The following is an 18244-nucleotide window of genomic DNA, read 5'->3' as shown; positions in this document are numbered from 1 at the left end:
TGAGAAAGGTACTTTTTTTTTTTTTTTTAGATTTTATTTATTTATTTGAGAGAGAGCACAAGCAGGGTGAGGGGCAGAGGGAGAAGCAGGCTCTCCGCTGAGCAGGGAGCCTGACGCAGAACTCGATCCCAGGACCCTGGGATCATGACCTGAGCCGAAGGCAGATGCTTAACCGACTGAGCCACCCAGGTGCCCGAAAGGCACAATTATTATTCTCACTTTGCAGATAAGTAAAATGAGGCACAGAGAGGTGAAGTAACCTGTGGAAAGTCACAGAGCTCATAAATGGCTGAGCTGGGACAGGACCTCAGGTAGCCTGGTCCCAGAGTCTGAATTCTTAAACCTATACTCTCCTCCTCCCTATTGGTTTATTTAGATCTAGAAATATACTCAAAAGTTCACATTTAAAAAGTGAAGCTTCTGTAAATAAACAAAAGTTCATTAAAATGTAGGAAATAACTGGAGCTGACATTTACTAGGGAGTGAAGGCCATGAAATAATACATATTTGATATTTAAAAGCATAGTCTAGGGGCACCTGGGTGGCTCAGTCGGTTAAGCACCCGACTCTCGATCTCAGCTCAGGTCATGATCTCTCAGGGTTGTGGGATGGAGCCCTGTGTCAGGCTCCCTGCCAAGCAGGGAGTCTGCTTCTCCCTCTCCCTCTGCCCCTTCCCACTGCCCTCTCCCCGCCTCTCTCTCAAATAAATAAATAAATCTTAAAAAAAAAAAAAAGCATAGTCTAAAATGGCAGAGTTAATTTTGAAAACATTTCGTGGAATTCAGAAATGAGGGTGACATTCAGTTGTCTACAAGCAAAGTCAATTTGAATTTCTTAAGATGCTTCATCTGAATCAGACTTCCTGAGGAAATGATTATGTTTCAGCCAGAACAAACATACTTTTAATGGAATGTGGTTCTTTTGTGAAATACTTTGTTTCCTAAACAGATAGCGGCAAGCATGAAATACTTACCCAAGATTTGATTTGTGTTTTCCCCCACTCTTGGTGTGGACACTAATATCAATCAGAAAAGCGCAAAATGACACCATTCCACTGGAGCAAAGGTACAGTGTTTGTATCCTGTGAAGTTTTTTCCTTCGTTTAGTCTTCAGAAGCTATGTTTCATGAATTTGTCTAGCCAATTAAAGCCTTGGAGGTTTTATATAGAATTTCTTTGAAAATTTGCCATTTGGTTGTCATTATCAGTCTGGCATATTTGTTAAATTTCTGTTACACGAGTTTTCCCAAAAAGTGAAGCCTTTTCTTCAAATGAAGTTGTATTGCGTGTTGAAAGGGGGGCAGCTCTAGTCCAAGAGGCGTTTCCATGCCCTTGTGCCCAGGGCAGCCCCGGACTCCTGAGATTACACAAGGCCCCGGGAGGGACATTTGAAAGCCCTACCAGACTATAGCGAACTCAATTTTTCTTTCCAGATATGACTGATTTAAGACTTGGACAATTGTACCCCCATGGCATTTTTTTTGTTTTTAATGCCAGTTCCTTTCAAGAACTTCCAATTAAGTTTAAAACACTCCCACAGACTCCAAAAGATAAGAGAATTTATCTGTCGCCTTATACAGAGCTTCAAACATGGAGCGTCCAGCTTCGAGCGGCTCCTGCAGGGAGTGCTCCTTTCCCCTGAAGACTCCCGGACTGAAGTTTTGTGTGAGGACAGAAATAAATCACAGGACGGGCCGGTTCCAAGGCCACTGTGAGCTGATCTCTGGCTACACAGTAGGCTTCGGCCTAAGTGCCTCAAATGTATCACCTAAGTTAATCCTCCCTGCAAGCCTAGGAGGCCGTTGTTAACCACCCCCATTTTACAGATGGGAAAACCAAGGCTCAGAGTCATGGAGTCCTTTGTCCAAGGTCACTCGCCTGTACGGGGTAGAGCCCGTATTGGAACAGAATGGTGAGTGCAGAGGCAGCCCTCTGACCCACTAGGCTCTTGGCCCCGGGGCCGCAGAGGGCACATAAACCATCAAAGCTGCACTTCTATCCCGTCTTTATTGCCATCACTGAGACCACCATTTCCCTGGCTTGCAGACTTCTGTCCTCCCTTCCCTAGTTCCCTCTGCAAACACCCCGCCCAGTCCAAGCCTTCCCTCCTTGCTTCACACGTAGACTGTTCTCTGACCGCTCATCTTCCCCCTTGCCCTATTACTAACCTACTAGAAGACCCATGGGGTCATCTTACATCCTACCCAAAAACGTTCCTGTTCTAAGGAAAGACGTTCAGGCCTGGCACTCAGGATTCTGCCACAGAGCAGCCCCACTCCCGTGACGGGGTAGCCCCTGGGCTCCCCAGCGCTCCGGCCCTCCTCTTCTTTCAATGGCAGGGGAATTTTCCTGGCTGGCTCCTAGCGGCCACCTTGGCTGAGAGTCACTCCATCCCACCAGGCCTTAGAGTTTTCGGGTGAACTAAAAGATTTGGACTTGTCCCCAAGGTTTCCGCAAACTCTACAATTCTGTGTCTTGTGTTCAATGAATCGGTCCTGAGGGAAGTGTCAGCCCTTTTGAAGGAAAACAGGCTGACAGCGAAATCAGTATAAATTTGAACCAAATGTATACGTTGCCTCGTCAACTAGTCATCCAACAAATACTTTCTAAGGCCCACTTTTTGCCATGGTTTGTGTTAGTCTCTTTGGATACAAAAATCGCCCCTCCGGAAGGCTTACTGTCTAGTTGGGGCTGACAGATACTTGAAAAACAAATTCCACAAAAAGTTATGTGAGTGCCACATGTAGGGGAGAGTGGCACAGAGAAAGGGAATACAGGAAAATTCTTGAGTAACCCCAAACTGTGTTTTAGGAAATCAGGTAACAAGATTCAAAACAAGAAGTCTGCGGAACCTGATTGGGAGAATAGGGAGTGAATCACGAGGGTTTTATTGGAAACTCGTGACGTTTGGGAGATCTGCCTACCAGCTTGTGTCGGACTCGGGGGAAAGGACTAACCTCTGACGAGAAGTCAGTTAAACCAGCAGAACAGGACCCCTCACACCATGCTTAGGGAAAGGCCAACTGGTGCGGCCACTTTGAAAAGTTTGGCTTTTGAGAAAGGGGTTAAATATAGAAGTTACTGCACAACCCAGCAAATCTACTCCTAGGTATCTACCCAAGAGAAGTCAAAACATGTTTCCACAAAGACTTGTGTATGAAGTAGCAAGACTTTTAAGAGCAAAAATGTGGAAGCCATCCAAATGTCCAGCTGGGGAGTGGATGAACAAAACTGGGACTCCGTACAGTGGGCTATTACCTGGGGGTCAGAAGGAATGAGGTACTTACGAACTCGCACCATGACATGGCTGAACATTATGCCAAGTGAAAGAAGCCTGTCACAAAGAGCATAGAGTGTCTGAATTAACTTCATTACATGAGATGTCCAGAAGAAACAAATCCATAGGGACAGAACGTCGATTAGTGGTGGCCTGGGGCCAGTGGGGGTGGAAACGGGGAGTAACTTGCACAAGGGAATCGCTCTGGAGTGAAGTACGTGTTCGAAAACCAGATTGCACAACTCTGGATTTACTAGAAGTCCCTGAATTCAACACTTCAAACAGGCGAATCTTATGGTGTATAAATGATACAAACGAGCTGAGTGAGGATTGCTTTACACAACAGGGAGGAGAGAGCCTTTCTTCATGGTCATGGTCACGGTCAGATAGAGCCCTAAATTCAACCGGTGATCAAACCTCTATCAATATTCTCAGAAGTGTTTTTGATGCTTAATCTTAAAGATTAGAGTGAAATAAGAATTCTATTCAAGCCTCAATCCCTAATCACAGGATTAGAAGTAGCAGTTACTAAAGAAGTGTTAAGGGGCGCCTGGCGGGCTCGGTTAGTAGTGCAACCTTGATATCAGGGTGGTGAGTTCAAGCCCCACAGCGGGTGTGGAGCCTACATGAAACAATTTTAAAAATAAAGAACCGTTCAGGGTTCATGAGAGGATAAGATTAAATAATGACCAATAGCTCTAACGAACTTAATTTTACTTATTTCTATTTCTTTATGTCCCAATTGTATATGCATTTTATAGGCAGTGATCCCTAATAGTAACCAATAGTTCTAATTAACTACTCTTTGTTGTTGTTGTTAAGTATAATGGGGTGAAAATTCTGGCCATTTCTTTTCTCTGTTCATCCTGCTGTTGGGAAGGAAGACATTCAGTCCCTAAAGACGACCTTGTAATCATTCATTCAGCAGACGGCAGAACGACCCAATATAACAATGTCATAAACATTTATGACCACAGAAAGGAACATTTAGTGGGGACTTTTTTTAATGAACAAATACAGAATTGGCCTTAAAACAAAAAGAAAAAGCAAGATACAATTATGAAAAGAAGCAACCCAAGGACCACCCTTCATCATAAACAGAATACAAACCAGAAGTGGAGTGCTGTTAAGAAGGGAGTCAGCATGCTGCTGGAATATTCAGGAAAGTTGTCATTCACAGTCCAGGGAACTCGGCCATCAGGCTCCACGGGGCCGGGAGCTGAGCTTCTAGGCTACTTATGGTCACCACGGTTCACGAAGAATGTGGCGACTCTGATTAGCCCAGAGAACAGCAACAACAAGGCTAAGAATAATGAAACATGGATGCTATGCTGAAAGGAATTGGAACGTTTTTGGCACAGAGAAAAAAACCTGAACCTTCTGTTTTGTACAAAACATGGGAACTCTGTGAGGAAGATGCTACAAGGCAATTGGCAGTAAGGGCCACAGGAGGGCCAATTAGAGGATCTTCGATACTCGGAAGAAAAATTACTATTAGTGTCTAAGCGCCAGGCTCTCCTCTGGGAAACCATGGGCCCCCAGGGGACTATGGTTAAAATTCAGAAGGTTTATGAATTCGTATGGGGGAAATAAAAATTACATCTTTACGGGCGCCTGGGTGGCTCAGTTGGTTAAGCGACTGCCTTCGGCTCAGGTCATGATCCTGGAGTCCCGGGATCGAGTCCCACATCGGGCTCCCTGCTCGGCGGGGGGTCTGCTTCTCCCTCTGACCCTCCCCCCTCTCATGTGCTCTCTCTCATTCTCTCTCTCTCAAATAAATAAATAAAATCTTTAAAAAAAAAAAATTACATCTTTACTTTTACTAATCTCTAATTGGAATTTAGCATTTCCTACAATTATAAATGTAGGCAACAGGGGCGCCTGGGTGGCTCAGTAGTTGGGCGTCTGCCTTTGGCTCAGGTCGTGATCCCAGGGTCGTGGGATCGAGCCCCGCGTCGGGCTCTCTGCTCAGCGGGAAGCCTGCTTCTCCCTCTCCCACTCCCCCTGCTTGTGTTCCCTCTCTCGCTGTGTCTCTCTGTCAAATAAATAAATAAAAATCTTTAAAAAAATTTTTAAAAAGGTAGGCAACAGACTACAGTCGAATTAGCAATACCTGCAACTTTGTCATCCGTAAAAATGATAAATATTTTCGTGTTGCAATCCTGTTGCTGTAAAGATAAATTTATACTCACCTCTTTTAAAATCTAGTACTTCGTTCCCTTCTGGCAATGATGGCCTAACAGAAATGGGATTTGCCCTCTCACCTTTAACAGCTAAAAATCTGGACAACATATATGAAAGGTGGTTTTCAGACATTAGACAACAGGATATTGGCCCTTGCCCTTGTTTAGCACCTGGGGAGTTCCCAGGTGCCCTCAGAGTGTGGGGGGGGGGCGGGGGGTCCTAGAGGGAGCCTGGTAGGCAACAGAGCTGAAGATTCAGGGAGGTAGAAATTGCAGAGCAGAGGACTGGGGGGAGACAGCGGCCCAGAGAGGGAGCTCTGGAGATGTGCAGAGGGTCTCCCTGGATGCCTCAGCTGAGTCATCACCAGCTCCAGCCAGTGAGGAAACTACCTCAGGCCAGGCAAGAACCTCCCAGATCAGAGGGAACAAAAATCTAAACTCACACAGGCCCTAGAATGTTCCTTATCCCCCCAGCCAGAGCGAGGCAAAGTTAGCCCTGGACTAAAGGATGCTCTCATTCTGCGTAACAATACTTAAAAGCAAGTTTCAAAAGCGAGGGTAGGCAAATTTTCATGGGAAGGGGCAGCCACTGAATATGCTCAGCTTTGCAGGACAGACCTTCTTTGTTGCAAGTTTGTAACTCTGCCTCGATAGCATGATATGTGAATGAATGAATGATGGTGGCTGTGTTCCAATAAAGCTGTATTTACAGACACTGAAATTTTAATTTAATATAATTTTCACATGCCACAAAATACTGTTCTTTTTTTCCCCAATACCCTTCACCAGAATGAAAGATAAGACCCTACATCATTGAGGGGCACTGGGGTGGCGCAGTTGGTTAAACATCCCATTCTTGGTTTCAGCTCAGGTCATGATCTCAGGGTCGTGGGTTCGAGCCCTGCATCGGGCTCTGTGCTCAGTGCGGAGTCTGCTTGGCCCTCTCCCTCCTCCTTTGCCCTTCCACTGCCTAACCTACACACACATACAAAAGCACAAGCACATGCCCTCTCTGTCTCAAATAAATAAATAAAATCTTTTTAAAAAAGATCCTGCATCATTGAAATGATTTTTCTGCTAGATGTAGGAGTAATACTATGAGTAAATAATTCAAGGTTGGTTGGAATACAATACAGCACAAGGATGGAACCTTTAGGAACAGAGGGGACTTCAGCACCCATGGGCTGGGTGATGGTGGTGGGCGCTCCTGTGCACTTTCTGTTCTCCTACCACACAACATACTTTCTACCTTGTGACCTCTTGTGTGTGTGTCATCTCCCTCCCCTGGCCGTGTTCTCATTTTTTTAAAAAGATTTTATTCATTTATTTGAGAGAGAGAGTGATCCAGAGTGAGAGAGAGAGAGCAGGAGGTGGGGGGGAGGGAGGAGCAGACTCCCCGCTGAGCAGGCGCCCCTTGGCAGTGTTCTCTTGAGGATGGAATCTACATCTGAATCATGTATATTTCCTATGCATCAAGGTTTCCCTGAGTGAGGTCAGGACCAGCTTTATCAGACTCTTTGAGGACCTTGTTAAAAATGCAGATGCCCCAGGGGCACCTGGGTGGCTCGGTTGGTTAAGCGTCTGCCTTCAGCTCAGGTCATGATCTCGGGGTCCTGGGATCAAGCCCCGTGTCGGGCTCCCTGCTCAGCGGGGAGCCTGCTTCTCCCTCTCCCTCTGCCTCTCCCCCTGCTTATGCGCGCTCTCTCTCTCTGTGTTAAATAAATAAATCTTTTTAAAGATGCAGATGTCCAGGCTCCACTCCAGACCCACTGAGTCAGAATCCTGGGAGGCAGATCTAGCAGTCTGCATTTTAACCAGTTTTCCAGCTGGTTCTGATTCATACTCCATGTGAAGACTGTATGAGTTAATGAATTAATGATGAGTTCATAAAGCCAAACAGAACAACATATAGATACACTAGAATTACAGCTATCTAAATACCATATTCTTAGGTCAAAAGCTCCAGAAGATCATAGATAAATACAAAGAGTTGCACATCTTTTTCTTTCTTTTCTTTTTAAACAATATTCTGATGAGTCAAAAACCTGGCGCTAAACACTTCATCCCAATTCCATTTATCATTCCCTTCCCGCCTTTTCAGATTTCACTTCATGGATTGTTTTTTAATTACCCCATTTGGCAGCATCTCTTCATCTCCAATCCCCCAGGGCCTTGGATATGCTAAAGTCTCAATTAAAACAAACCAGAATAAAAAACCTCTCAAGCACCTTTCCCTTTCCAAAAGTTCATACACATTGAAAGCATGGAAATGAACTAGTGTGATTCCCGAGAGAGATCTCTAACAATCTCTCTTTGCTGGATCTAGGTTCAGTTGATATTTTTGGCGTGAATATTGGATTCTCCAAGAAAGCAGTGTTTCTCAAACTCCAATGGTTCAAACTCCCTCATCAGAGTTTTTTGCCGTATCGACTTGTGGCCTGTGTTATTATTTGCCTAGTTTTTTACTTTAATCAAGTCACTTTAAAAAATATGTTTGGCCTTCTCCTAAATAATAATATACATGAAATTACGTAATTACATGAGATTATAGGTTAGATGCACTAAGTATATTTTAAGCATATTAAAGTAAGTATGTAATTACTAAAATAAAAGAAATACATGTTCTTGAAACACCTACCATCCTCTTGGGTGGCCTTTTGGGAAACTCCTGCATAGAGTCCTGCTAGAGGTCCAGGCCAGCCCCCCAAGCCTTCCCACACTCACCAGGTTCTCTTAAGAACCTCCCTCCACACACTGCCAGCACTGAAAGAAAGAAGTCCCTTGAGAGGGCACTGACACCAGCAGGAAGCTTTGGCTGTTAATCATCAAGGCACACCCACCCGCCCACTGTGGTTGGGATTTCAGCATGGACTGGCAGAAAGAACAGGCCCAAGAGGGGGTTTGTGCTGACCAACGATCCGAGTTTCACTTGGGGAGTGTGAGCCAGGGAATCTTTGTGAGCCTCCGGGGCTGCCCGTCCTGGGTCACGCCCACAGAGCTCAACCAGGCATTCCTCTTCCCCCTCCCCGGGTCAGTAACCCTGAGCTCACCAGCATGTCCCAACTGTTTCCCTGAGGCAGGTGACATCCTTGTCAGCCATGGGAGCTTCCTAGGGAGAAGCCAGCTACTGGCCCCGCAAGCACTTGCATTCTACAAATCGATTTTTCCTGTGGGTCTGTGTTTGTGTTTGAGGCAGTGTCCTGCATCTGACCACATGTCCAAGGTGACTATTTTATGCCAGCAAAGGAAAACAAGCTTCACACCTCACGGAGCTAAAGGTGAGGCGACAGCTGGCTGATGGTTCATGATTCACCCCAGTGGATGCTGAACTACAGGCGTGAAAGGGGCACATAGCAAGTCATAGCTGAGAACCCGGGTTTGGCTACTTGGAGAGTAACAAGGGATTGCAACATGTTTTTAGCTAACCTCAGCTCTGCAGAGCTGGGCACTCAGGGAGTAAGGTTTAGGGAAGTCAAGCGTCCTTCGGTGCTTTTCCCAGAACAGCTGGGCATGTCAGAAGACAAGCGTTCCAATTTCACTCTCTTTCTTACTAGCTCTGTGACCTGAGGCAACCCCATTAATTTCTCTGCACCTCTGCAGCTTCACCTGTGAAAAGGAGGGATCACCCCCTACTCTGCATGCTTCCTGGGGCTGCCCAGATCCAGGGAGACGAAACATGTAGAAGAAATTGAGCACTAATCACAGAAGCCTGGCTGGACGTCTCAGCCTAGGTTCCTGCTTTGGAGGCAAGTGCGTTTTATTTGAATATGTGTGAAAGCATGGGAATTAAATAACCTGGAAGTATCAACCAAACTCACAGTGGGCTACCTGGGGAGTGGGTGGTGGTAGGAGGAACCAGGTTTGAGGGCGGGGCAGTTCATTTTCCTAAAATGCATATTCATATCCTTACAGTTAATTTCGTATTTTTCAAAGACGATCGCCCAGAGGTGAACTGCACTACCAGATCGGGGAGGCAGGCCCAGTCCTTCAGGAGGGAGGAGGGATAAGAGGGGCTACAGTGCTCAGAAAAGATTTTTATTGCCTGGGGGAACCTTGCCTAGGGCAAGGAAGAGACCAATTTGGGTAAATGGGAGGGAGCAAAGCCATTCTCCCAGGGGACCTGTGTGAGCCAAGGTCCTGAGGCCAGTCTGCAAAGGAGGGAGTGAAGGACAGGGGCAGTCAGGTAGAGGAGAACCCAGATTCATACTGGGGATCCACATGCACAGAGATGTACTGGTTGCCAGGTCAGTACGTACTTACTGTCCGAGTATGCAAGGCCTGTAGAAAATACTAGAAATGTTAGCACTTGTTTCATTTAAGAGACAATGGAGAAAGAAAACTCTCAGATTTAAAGAGGGGGAAAAAAGCCCAAACCATAAGCAAAAAGACCCAGGGAGAGTTAAACCACAGAAAATGTAGAAAGAAGCTGTGCTCAGGGATTTAATAAAATTTCCACATCTTAAAAGTGCACTGGGTGGGGTCTGGGAAGTGAAAGATGGAGTCATTTGTATCATCATTTTCTTCCCCAAGGAAGTCAACCAAAAGCCACTCAAACTGTGGGCTTCGGCTGATGGAGGAAGCAAGGGGTGGGGAGGAGCTGCACCTGCGCTGGGGGTGAACTCTGACCTCTTCCCACCCAGACCAAGGAGCTTTGCAGGAGACGCACTTGGAGCTCAAGACCAACAGCTTCCCACCTTCTCCGGACGCCTCTCCCGCCCAAACTGCCAGGGGACAGACAAGGTTGAGGCCTGGCGTTCTGGGCCACAGCGTCCCTCTGCCCCCCAGACCAGGAGCCCCGAGACTCACCATGAGGCGCATCCTTGACCCCTCTCAGCCTTGAGCCTCCAGGCTCAAGGCCTGGGATGCAGGAGTTAACACGCTTCCCAGGCTGGTCACCCCACATGGGCTGGGGGAAAGGATACCCATTTCCCGGAGTTCCCCCCCACCGACAGATTTACCAACACACTCGTGACCCACGTGTGAGACAGAGGTTTATGCCAATAACTTAGCCAACGCCGTCACTTTGGATTTGCAAATCTGTTCTATGAATTTGGGCATGCAGTTGTTCGAATTTGGTTTTTTTTGCTTTTCGAATGTGTGCGTGTGCACATGGCGGGGAGGGGGGTGAAAATACCTACCCTTCTTAGATATCGAGGACTCTTGCAGATGCTAAAGCAGTTTCCCGAGGAGACCTGGCCGCAGCAACTCCCAATCCAAGGGTGTGAGGCCCAGCTTTGCCACTGGCTAGATGTCTACTTGTGATTCTTTATGTCCCTTGGCCTCAGTTTGCTCAGCTGTACAATGGGGGTTGTTATGAGGATAAAGGAAAGAATGGATGGGACGTATGAAGGCAGGAGGAGTTATTAGCAGTTTCATTCCATAACTAGGCACTGGGGAGCTACAGGGTGCCCAGCATCTAGGCTCTAGGGGATACAGCAGTGAACAAAACAGACAAGAAGTGAGGGGAAACGGCTAACGGACAGTCAGATGAGCAAATGCAGGGGCGTGGGTGGTGCCAAGGGCCAAGGAGAAAAATAGAGCAGGCAGGAGAAAGAGTAGACAAAGTAGCAAATAGAGTAATGGGGGGTAGGGGCAATGATCGCAAACAAGCTGTTTAGGCAAGGACCTGAAGGGGGCGAGGACGTCCTGGCTGTGCGCGTGCGAGGTTAGCCGATTCCACGGAGAGAACCCCCACCCCCCAAAATGCTGTTGCTGTTGACTCTGGGCCTCCATTCCCACTGGGGCTGGGGGAGGCTGGGGGCTGCTCTGGACTCTTCCCAAGGGGCTCTGTTTTAACCGATATTTTATTCCACACACTCCCAGGACCCCCCGACTGTGCCTGAAGACGCCGCTAGCCTTGGCTCCGCACACTTGGCTCCCTACCCGGGCCCTGGCGTTCTGTCCACGCCATCCCATCAGCCTCCATGTTCCCTATGGCTCTGCCTGCGGGCCTCCCCCACAGCTCCACGTCCCTAGCCTGCCTGTGGCTTTCGCAGGTGCCGTTCCCTTGGCCTGAACTGTTCCTTGTGCCCTCACCTCCTCCTTTTACAGGGCTAGGTCCCCCTCCTCATTCAGGCTCTCAGCTTAGCCCTCTTTTCCTCCTCCAGGCCTTGCTGACCCTCCAGCCCCCACCCTGCAATCGGCCTTAAGCGCTTGGTCTCTTGGGCTCCCAGCGCAGCCTATGCGGACCCCATCACAGCACAGACCACGGCGCGTCCTTCGGCGCATAGCAGGTGTACCACGGTATGTATTAAAGGAGAAAAGCTCCCCTCCATGAGGGCATTTCTCCCTCTAGCCTCTCTTGGGATTTCTCTCCTGACCATCCCAGCCGGGCCACACTGATGGAACACTGTGGGGTGTTTCCTCTTTCTCGGGAAGCTTCCCGTTGGCACGGGTGAAGGAAGAAGCGCAACCTTCCTCCTGGGGGGAGGGGACAGGAGAGGGGCCTTCCTGGTTGATCAGTTATCTGGTCCACGAGTCCGCCAAGGGGTTCTCTCAATCACTGAAGGTGACATGAAGGAAATCACAGAGTTCTAGAATTAGCTGGGCTTTCATTAATATCAACAGGAACCCTGAGATTGGTGAAAATGGAAGCGTAAGCTCAGAGCACATCAAGTGAGAAAAAGTGAGAAAAGAGAGTAAGCCCTTGGGAGATCCCTGTGAGCTCAGAGCTAGAGCATTTCTTCACCTTTTCATCACTCATGTGCTGGGGACCTGCCTCATGCCAGACCCTGCCAGGCCCTGGGCGTGGAGAGATGGAAAGGTCCCTGTCCTACGGGGAGGTGGCGGGGGTGGGGTGGGGGGCTTGAAGCATGGATCCAAGGGGGTGCAGATGAGTCTTGTAAAGGGCCCAGAAGGAGAACTTCTAGATGGTGATATTGTTGCATGACAAGATTTAACTCTGCCCTTCCTGGAGAAGCCAACAGTGAATGGACTTGCAGCCTCACAAGGGACATCTGGAGGCGTGTTCCTGGTGGTTCGAGGTTGGAACATTCCATGGAACAGTGGAGAACACAGGGAGGGTGCAGGGCCATCTTAGACCCAGCAGTGGTTGTCTGGTGCCCCTGCCGTGCACACGCTGTCTGGGACCAAGGCGCTCCTTTCCCCAGCTGCCGGGAGCGCTGGCCGCCGAGAGCTCCCAGCTGAGTCTCTCTGCCTTCCCGAGGGGCACCTCCCAAATAACGACTGCTTGACAGGGGGCTACCGTGGGGCCGACTCTTGAGGGCCACGCCAGCCCCGGAGCTGTGATGGGCTGAGGCCTCCGTTGTAGCTGCCTGGCGCATCAGTGTCCCGATCTGCTTCCTCTCCCCGCACCCCACCCGGATGCCGGCCCCAGGAGCCCTCTCAACACACCTCCATGCAAATCTCCATCTCGGAAACCCTTTTCAGGGAGCCCGACCCAAAAGAAACCCTCTATTTCAGAGCTGCTACCTACGCTGTACATCAACTCCGTTGTGGGTCCCACCGGCAGTGTGGGCTCACTTGGGGACGCCTGTGACTGTCATCGTGCCCCTGGGAGGATGCATCACTCAGAGGAAAGAGAGAGTCAAGGCCATCGCTCTTCTTTGCGGAGCTGTGGACCTCAGGATTTCCAGGCTGGAAATGTTCTCATTCTTTCTGGCAGTTTCACCCAGGGCTTGGCAGCCTCCACCATCTGGAAGTTCTTTCTCATTTCAAACTGGAATCCTTCCTTCTGTGATGTATCCCCATTTCCTCTCCCCTTTCCTCCGTGGAGCTGTATTCCTGCCAAGAAAGAAAGTTAAAAGGGAACAGAGACATATGGATTTCCTATTAAGACTGACGCCCACATTTTAGGAGAACAGAGGAAAGCGCTCAGATTAGGGCAACGGAAATACATTTGCATGGCACCAACATTTGGAATTTTTTTTTTAAAGGTAACCCAAACAATGAGTGCCTCTTTTTGTCCAGCTTATTAAACTTTTAGAATATTAGGGAGATCCCGGAGACCCCTCCTTAGAGGTAGGGTGGTATGGAGAGCCCCAGAGTTGGAGTCCGGACCTCATGCATTCAAAACCTGTGTCTACCACGTGCTAGCAGGATGACAACGGCAGTGTGACTATGGGGAATGCACGATCCCTTTGAGGCTCAGCTTTCCTTGTCATATGGTGGGAAACGCCACACCTGCTTCTGTCTCAGGGTTATTGAGAGTTAATGGGAGGACATGAAAAAGTCCAGTAAACCACCAAGCACGGTCGTAGGGTGAATATTCAACACTGTCCGTGACAGTTTCCTGAGCAACTACCAGGTCCAGAGTCCCACCATGTTTTTTTTCTTTTTGAGAAATTGACACACCAATACAAAAATTCATATGGAAATGCAAAGGACCTAGATCTGCCAAACAACTTTGAAGAAGAACCAAGTTGGAGAGCTAATGCTACCTGGTTTCCAGTCCTGTGGTAAAGCTCGATGTGGTATTGGCATAATGAGAGACAAAAGAGAGTCCAGAAACCGATCTACCCATATATGGATAACTGATTTTTTTTTTTTTTTACAAAGGTGCAAAGGCAGTTCTGTGGAGAAAGGATGGGCTATTAACAAATAATGCTGGGATATTTGGATACCCCCTAGGCTCAAAAAATGAGCTTGGACCATACCATGTGCAAGATAAAAAATTTAACTCAAAATAGATAATAAGTATAAGTGCAAAACCTAAAACTATGAAATTTCTAGAATAAAAAACATAAGAGGAAAACTTAGTGACCTTGGGTTATGCAAAGATTCTCAGGTGTGACTTCCAAAGTGTCACCCATCAAACAAGTGGGTTAATTGAACTTCATCAAAATTTTAAAACTTCTGCTTTTTAAAAGTTACTATTAAGTGACAGATGAGATAAGCTACAGACTTGGAGAAAATATTTGCAAATCATATATCTGCTAAAGCACTTATATCCATTATATATAAAGAACTCTCAAAACTCAATAGTAAGAAAACACGCAACACATGTGTAAAAAATGGGCAAAAGATCTGAACGGACACTTCACCAACAAAAGATAAGCAGGTGCCGAGTGATCACATTAAAAGATGCTCAATGTCATCAATCATTAGGGAAATGCAAATTAAAACCACAATGTGATACCATGATACGTATTTTAGAATGGCTGTAGTAAACCAAATGTTCATGTTCCCCACAAATTCATATGTTGAAGACCTAATTCCCAGTGTGGTTGTATTTGGAGGTGGGGTCTTTGGGAGGTGATTAAAGTTAGATGAGATCATGAGAGTGGAGCCCCCTTGTGGGATTGGTGCTCTTATTAAGGGGGTGAAGAGACCACTGGTCTGCACACCGGAAAGAGAGTCCTTACCAGAACTGGACCATGCTGGCACCCTGACCTCAGACTTCCAGCCTCCGGAAGTATAAGAAAATAAATTTCTGTTGCTTATGCCACCCGGTCTCTGGCATTTCTTATGGCAGCCCGAGCAGACTATGACAGTGGCTAAAAGTAAAGACTGCTGCTACTAAGTGTTGTCAGGGAAGTGAAGTAACTGGAACATTCATATCCTGTGAGAATGTAAATAGTACAACCTCTTTGGAAAACACTTTAGCAGTTTCTCACAAAGTTAAATTATATCTACCATGATCCACCCATTCTCTTCCTAGGAATCTGCCCAAGAGAAATGAAAACATATGCTCACACCAAACTTGTAAACAAATACTCATAGCAACTTTATCTCTAATAAACACAAACTGGAAACAAGCCAACTATCCATTAACATGTGAATGGATAAACAAACTGTGGTACCTCTATCACATGGAGTACCAGGCCCAGACCAAGGCCGTGGGGGGCCCCCTGGGCAGCAGGCGGAAGGCCCAGCACCCAAGGTGGAAGCTTGCAGGTTCCAAGTGGGCTGACTCTCTGACCTAGAGCTGGCCCAACCCTGCACAACTGGACCCTCAGAGACTGCCCAGGCCCTAGAGCAGAGGTGGCAGCCAGTGGGGCTCTGAAGCATGGGTCTGAGTACTCACCTGGCCACTACTTGTCCTATGACCTCAAGTTGATCCCCGAATCCCACAGGAGTATGATTCTAACTTCAACTTAACTTCCTGTGGAATTCCCCTTGACCCCTGACCCTCGCATCAAAGCCTCCCCACTCGGGGCTGCGTCTGCCTCGTTATCTGGTTGCTCCATGAAGGTGGCCACCTGCTTGTTCACCAGTGTTCCTGGCAGGTGGCCCACAGTAGGTGTTCAATACATGTTGCCAATTGCTCAAAACCATCTACTGTGTGCTCGGCACTTGGCATATGACAGCTCATTTAATTTTCTAAACAATCCTGCAGTGTGGGTCTAGTCATCCCCATTTCAGAGATGAGAAAACTGAGGCGGAGTGAAATGACTTACGGGATCCCGACACACAGGACTATGAAGAGGCGGTGCTGGACTTTGAACCCAGCTCATTAGACTCCGAAGCCCCTGAGTTTGCTACCACCCTGGGCTCCCCGGCCTCTACCGAGGGGGTGACTTTGCCTAACCTTGCTCCCAGCAGTGTTGCTTCTGAGAGGGCTTTGCGGACGATTAAAGGGTGAGCTCACCATTCGGAGTGGAATGTGTCAGGCTGGTGGCTGGTGAGTGGCCTCTGGTTCACCTGACTGGCTCATGTTTGGGGTGTGTCACCTGTGAACTTGGTCGGGTTTCTAGTAGGTTCCCACGGAGATCGGCCTCTCCTGGGAGGCGACTCATGCTGCCTTTCCTCCCTGACCACGCGACGACCCCACTCACTCTTCCCAAGGCCTCAGCCTTCAGCCCCACCGCATCACTCAGGGGAAGTCAGAGCTCGTAATTATTTGACTAATCCTCATGTGGCAACACACTGGAGACTGTTTTTTTAGCACGAGGCAGAGGGAGAGCTTTTCTCCCTCCAGCCTTGCCTTATCTGGGTCTGCAGATGGGAGACGGGCACCTCCTTCCCGGGAGCCCAGAGATGTGGAAATGAGGTGCTGGGTCTCCCAACCCCGGGAACCCACAGCACCCTGTGGATTATCAGTCTCCCAGGGCTGCTGTAACAAATTACCATAAAATTGGTGGCTTAAAACAATAGAAATTTATTTTCTCACCGTCCGGGAGACCAGAAATCCAAAATCAAGGTCCTCTTGGGATGATCCAGGATAAGATCATCTCAAGACGCTTAATAACATCTGCAAAGACCCTTAGGTTGCGCTCACAGGTTCCCAGTGGGCAAACATTTTCGGGGGGCCACCATTCAGCCCCTACCTCTCAGAGGTTGCCTCTACCAATGCCAAATAATGGCACAGACACTCCCCCCCTTGCTAGAGGCTTCTGCCATTTGTTCTTTCCTCTCCATCCCTAGAGCCACTGTCCTATTCAGTCCCTTTCTTCTATTGCTGGGACTGGTGCAGTAGGCTTCTAACTGCTCCACTTTCATCTCTCATTCTTTTTACTGCTCCAGAGGGATTTTGCTAACCACCAAATTTCCTTATATCACTCCTGCCTCAGACACTTCCAAAGAGCAAGTCCAATCTTCCGGGTGTGGTGTTTGAGGCCCTGCCCAGCTGCCCAGCTTCTCATCCCGGTCTCTGCCTCTACCCTCCACCAGACCCACCAACACTGTAAGGCCTTGAAACAGACTATCCCCTCACTTTGAAATGCCTTTTGCTTATGCTCATTGTCCATTTCCCAGCCCTCCAGCCAGAAGCCCTGGGAGGTCATCTTCAGCCCTGCCATGTGTCCTGAGCTCCTTCCTGGGTCCCAGCACTTGTCACTCACCAGTGTTGTTTACTGACAAGCCCAAGGCCTTCTTCAGTAGAGGTGGAGCTCCTTGAGGGTCAGGATGGCACAGCCTTTACCTTTGTGGTCGGCATCATGCCCATCGCAAAGCTCAGCACATAGCACGTGCTGGACAAGGTTCACGGTGTGAATGGCCGAGTCATGGTAAGTCACTTAGAAGCAGAGATCCTGCTTAACTCATCGGCTTAATTCTGACAGCGTCTCGCCGCCCCCCTCCCCCTCCCACCGCACCTACCTTAAAGTTGTAGGAAATGAGCTCCTACAATGCACAGTGGAATACATTGAAAAAGCTCGGCTTTTGAAATTGGCTGTAACTCAAAGCAAAGCCTTCCTTATACAACTTGGGCAGGTCACTGGGATTTTTGGAGTCTCTGTTTTCTCATCTGCAAACAGACAGATTCTGTTTCCCTCAAAACAGTGGCCATGTACATGCAGTTACGATTTGGCCCAGAAATTCTGCTCCTAGGTATCTGCCCAAGAGAAATGCATCCACCAAAACACTTGTACATGAATACTCATAAGCAGCCTTGTTCAACGTGGGCAAACGGTGGAAACAGCCCAAAGGCCCATCAGTGGATGAATGGATACACAAAATGTGGCGTATCCGTACAACAGACAATTACTGAGCAGTGGCACGGAATGAAGGAGAGACACGCGCCCCCACCTGGATGACCTCTGAAAACATGATGCGAAGGAAAAGAAACCAGCCACAAAAGATGGCGTACTGTATGATTCTGTTTATGTGAAATACCCAGAACAGGCAACTCCACGGAGACAGAAAGTAGAGTAGTGGTTGCGTGGGGCTGGGGGGGCGGGATGGCAGGGGTGGTGGCAGCGCGTTGTTGGGGGGGGAATCTAACGGGTATGGGGTTTCTTTGGGGGATGCTGAAAATGCTCTCAGACTGACTGTGGGGACGGCTGTGTGACCCTATGAACCATTGCATTATGCACTTTGAAGGGTGACCTCCATGGTATGTGAATTAAATCTCAACAAGACTGTTCCAGAAGTAACAAACAGTGGCA

General features: G+C 48.1%; 1 long non-coding RNA gene across 2 annotated transcripts; it reads left to right on the top strand.

Moving 5' to 3' along the window:
* Nucleotides 1-9933: 9933 nt before the first annotated feature.
* On the top strand, nucleotides 9934-18002 carry LOC135363957 (uncharacterized). Of its 2 annotated transcripts, XR_010410394.1 has the most exons (4): nucleotides 9934-10199; nucleotides 11283-11455; nucleotides 11567-11702; nucleotides 17115-18002. It is a non-coding gene; the product is annotated as an uncharacterized LOC135363957 (long non-coding RNA). The 2 variants fall into 2 exon arrangements; XR_010410393.1 differs by having other exon boundaries at nucleotides 9934-11455.
* The last annotated feature ends 242 nt before the right edge of the window (nucleotides 18003-18244 follow it).

The sequence above is a fragment of the Mirounga angustirostris genome, unplaced genomic scaffold (assembly GCF_029215605.1).
Source record: "Mirounga angustirostris isolate CCGP_5_RB_7025 unplaced genomic scaffold, mMirAng1.0.hap1 SCAF_4, whole genome shotgun sequence".
Taxonomy (NCBI): Eukaryota; Metazoa; Chordata; class Mammalia; order Carnivora; family Phocidae; genus Mirounga; species Mirounga angustirostris.
The sequence above is the reverse complement of the archived record's forward strand: the minus strand, read 5'-3'. Positions and strand labels throughout refer to the sequence as shown.